Genomic DNA, 5,000 nt, shown 5'->3' with positions numbered 1-5,000 from the left:
ATCCAGTGTCATTCCACATTATCCAGCAAGGCGGTTGCAAAATTACCTTAAGAAACTCATCAATTTTACCTTCGTTTTGACTTTCTACTGTGATTTTGTCGAGTCCCATTGTCAACACTATCCAAGAGTGCCGACCTTTTGTGAGTATACTTCGTGCGTTTCTTTTTTTCTTGCGCGGGACCAAAACAGGAAACGCTCGGTAGGCAATCAGCGCTCAAAATAGACTTCATCGTCCCCGCTGGCGGAGTTTTTTTAAAATATAAATCATGGACAATGTTGAACAATCGCGTTGGATCTGTTTGTTCAGGACTTAACATTACCCATTGTAAATGAAGCGTTTTTCTTGTCACTGTTTCATGTTGGCTGGTAATAGTAACTGTTTGACCAGAATAGAAAAGTAATCAAAGTATTTCAAGGATAGAAGAAGCGAGTTTACGTTTTTAGATAAGTGCACCCTTTTCACGTGGGAATTTTTTTTTCTCGAACAGCTACTTTGTTCATGGTGATAGAACAAAGGCGTAAATCTCTATACAAGTGATTGTCAACCACAAGTTCCAGTTTTGTTGTTGCTACTGATATTATAACTCCACTTCCCAGTTTACAAACTTGTTTTACATTAACATGTACGCAGTCAACTAGGCGTTTCACAAGCGAATGGTGGAGTTCCCTTATATCCATGATTTCCATTAGTAATGTTCATTATTTCTCAAATATATAAAACCAAGAGAAGCTCAAATAGGCCAGGAAAGTGCATCTTGGGAAGTTTCCTTGTGACGTCCCATCTGCAACAGATGTATATTACAATGCGCGATGTAAGTGCTCGGTGCCACTTCAGAAGCTCCCAGTCTGGCATCATGAAGCTGGAATGGTGGGTAGAGGAACCCCTTTGAAAGAAACCAAGGGCGAGAGATAATCTCACACTAACACGTACGCCAAAGGAGTTTCGTAGCGAAAACCGGCGCGTTCAAAACTGAGGTTATCTCTCTTACCGTTCTGAAGAAATTTCTAGTCCTATTGATAAACGTTCGGTACGTTTTGCTTCAAACCAAATGCGGTCAGCTCGGTTTTTCATCAATAGGATTGGACGGCCCGACACTTATAAAAAATACTTGTTAAAAATACCGTTAACGAATCTATGCTCTCGCCGTTAAAGAATTACCCACAATCCCTTAATATCTCAATAAAATTTTCAGCAATTAAACAATAACCGATTTTTTGAGCAAACTTTGGAAGCTTAGAAAAATAGGAAATACAAGTCGTATGATAGACTAATTGGTATGGATGGAAAGCTAAACTATCATAGATTTGTGCTATGCAAAAAACCTCATGAAAAAACACCTATTAGATGAGAAATGACATTTTTTCCAAAAGTGTCAAAAAAGCGGTTTTTCCCAAATTGCAAAGCGGGGACCAAGGGAAAATTTTAAAAAATGGCCGAATTTTTGTGCAAAGTTTGGAAGCTTAGAAAAATAGGAAATACAAGTCGTATGATAGCCTAATTGGTATGGATGGAAAGCTAAACTATCATAAATTTGTGCTATGCAAAAAACCGCATGAAAAAACACCTATTAGATGAGAAATGACATTTTTTCCAAAAGTGTCAAAAACCGCGGTTTTTCGCAAAATAGCAAAGGGGGGATCAGGGGAAATTTTTCAAAAATAGCCGATTTTTTGGACAAAAATTGGAAGCTTAGAAAAATAGGAAATACAAGTCGTATGATAGCCTAATTGGTATGGATGGAAAGCTAAACTATCATAGATTTATGCTATGCAAAAAACCGCATGAAAAAACACCTATTAGATGAAAAATGACATTTTTTTCCAAAAGTGTCAAAACCCGCGGTTTTTCGCAAAATAGCAAAGGGGGGACCAAGGGAAAATTGTCAAAAATGGCCGATTATTTGGGCAAACTTTGGAAGCTTAGAAAAATAGGAAATACAAGTCGTATGATAGCCTAATTGGTATGGATGAAAAGTCAAACTATCATAGATTTGTGCTATGCAAAAAACCGCATGAAAAAACATCTATTAGATGAAAAATGACATTTTTTCCAAAAGTGTCAAAAACCGCGGTTTTTCGCAAAATAGCAAAGGGGGGACCAAAAGAAATTTTTCAAAAATGGCCGATTTTTTCAGCAAGCTTTGGAAGCTTAACTGGAAAAATATTAAATACAAGTCGTACGATAGCCTAATTGGTATGGATGGAAAGCTAAACTATCATACATTTGTGCTATGGAAAAAAACGCATGAAAAAACACATATTAAATGAGAAATAACATTTTTTCCAAAAGCCTCAAAAACCGCGGTTTTTCGCAAAATAGCATAGGGGGGACCAAGGGAAAATTTGCAAAAATGGCCAATTTTTTGGGCAAACTTTGGAAGCTTAGAAAAATAGGAAATACAAGTCGTATAATAGCCTAATTGGTATGGATGGAAAGCTAAACTATCAGAGATTTGTGCTATGCAAAAGACCGCATGAAAAACACTTATTCGATGAGAAATGTTGGTAGACGGAAGCAAAAGATTTTTTATCGCATGCTGATTAGCTCCTTTTGCTTGTTCACCAGCAATTGTGCGTTTAGCCTGTTCCAAAAAAAACTCGAGCGAAGACTGGGATAGTGGGACTTTTTCTTGCCCTCGTTACAAATTCACTTATCCCGAGCCACCTAGAGCCTGGAACATTACCAACTTGTGGACTACTGCAAATCCTGCATTACAATTGGCTACGCTACCAGAGCACTATTGGTAATAGTCTACAAAAATTCGGTTTTATCAACGGAGTTGATAATGTAAATTGACCACCGTACAGAGATTCTAAAAGCTAACGTCTCGAGCGTTTGCCCTTCGTCAGAGCGAATGACGAAGGTCTAACGCTTCGCCTCATGGGCTATTGACCCGTGGTCCTTGCGGGCTAAGGATCCAAATTGTTAATTATCCTGCGGAATCGCGCGGAATATCGCCTGATAGGGTTAGATTGTGTTAGGGCTGTGTTTAATAATAATTAACAATTATTCCCCGAAGGCGAAGTGAATATTGGTAAATATTTACCGGTACGTAGTCGAGGTAAATATTCCCCAATATTCGCTGAGCCTGAGGCGAATAATTGTTTTAGTGTAATTTTCGGCAGTGAATATCAAGAAAGTGCATAACAACGAGATAAAACAAGATAAAAATGCACGAAACGTGCTTGATTAGCTTAGCAGCCGCGCCTCCAAAATGTTATATTCACCGGGTAGAGCAGTGAATATGACAGTAAATTCTTTTAGTATATACTAAAACAGTGGATAGCGTTGAACGCGCACGCTGATTGGCTCGTCAAACTCCGAATATCCTGTGCTATTTACCTCCGAGCAAGTCGGGAAAAAATGGCGTCCCGATTTGCATCCGTGACAAGCGAAGAAAACGTCCAAATTAATTTTTTGGGCTGCATATTTTCTCACTGTTTTAGTATATACTAAAACAACTATTCACCTTAGTGTCGGTGGCTAGCGCTGGATATTTAATTCGCCGCTTCGCGTGTCGGTAAATATCCACCGCTAGCCACCTCCACTTCGGTGAATAGTTGCTAAATATTCACCGCTGAAAATTACGCCCAATGTACGCCCAAAAGTGCCACGGCAATTTCAATTTGACCACGGCAAATTCAATTTAACCACGGCAATTTCAATTTGATCACGGCAACTTTTTTTAACCACGGCAATTTCAATTTGATCCCGGCAACTTTACTTTCACCACGGCAATTTCAATTTGGTTCACGCCTCATGTTGTCTCGCAACACATTCAGCGGAATTACAAATATTTCCAAGGTACCTTGCTTTGGGTTGCAGGGATGGCGCAGTAGTGAGAGCACTCGCCTCCTACCAATGTGGCCCGGGTTCGATTCCCAGACTCGGCGTCATATGTGGGTTGAGTTTGTTCGTTCTCTACTCTGCACCGAGAGGTTTTCTCAGGTTACACCGGTTTCCCCTCTCCTCAAAAACCAACATTTGATTTGATTTGCGTTAACTTGTTAATTTCAGTTTACAGTGTCCCCGATTAGTGCTCTACGGCGCTAGAAGATTATACACTTAAATAAAGTTCCTTTTCTTTCCTTTAACTAACGTGGCATTGAAGATAGCGGACGGCGGGAAATTAAAGAAGTGAGCAAAGCGCTGTTTTGTGGAAATTGTGGTGCTTCGATTCCGATGGTTACGGAGGAACAAACGTTCTGCACTAACTGTGGATCAGGTGGGTTCTATTTCACCTTACAGTCCAGAATTACTCATAGCTTCGTGGGAAATAATCAATTCCCATGTTCAAATTTCGAGGTGTTAGACTGTCAGCATCGTAACTTCAAATTTGTCCACAGCTCTCAAAAGAAAATCTGACAATGGGCCAAGTGGATTATTTGGGCGGGTACAAAATTTCATTACCTATATAAACGGATGACAGGCCAGGAATGGAAGGAAAGTGTTACAAAGAAAGGAAAAGGTGCCATGGAACCCCCTCAAAAGAAGGGCACTGATGTTATTATTTACATCGGCCCAGTTACTTGGAGTGAGAAATGTGGTTGTCATAAGAAGAAGCATGGAAAACGACTGGCATTGAGGGTCAATACAAAAGACTCTGCATTTACCATTCTTCAAAAGGCTGTTAGTAAATGGAAGGCATTCAACAATGATTGCTATATTGAAGATGAAGAATACATGCTGCTGCTTGAGGATTTCCAGGAGGCGATATTTCTCCCTGGTTCAATAAAGAGTTTTTCACTCTTAAAAGATACCAGGAAGATCTTGGGAAAGACTTTAAGAGGATAACCTTGTACTTATGTGCTAAATCAGATTTTCTCACGCATGAGTTTGCTGATGAAAAAAATTGCCCAAAACAACTGCACAGAAGGCAACGATGATGTCAACAATGCCTTTCATATTCCAGACCCTATTCGGGATCAACCAGGAACAAGTGGGGAGCCATCAGGTATTTTTTAAAATTATAGTTTAATATTTCTTTAAGTTAAGTACA

Source organism: Montipora foliosa, chromosome 9 (genome assembly GCF_036669935.1).
Source record: "Montipora foliosa isolate CH-2021 chromosome 9, ASM3666993v2, whole genome shotgun sequence".
Classification (NCBI taxonomy): Eukaryota; Metazoa; Cnidaria; class Anthozoa; order Scleractinia; family Acroporidae; genus Montipora; species Montipora foliosa.
This window is presented reverse-complemented; position numbering follows the sequence as displayed.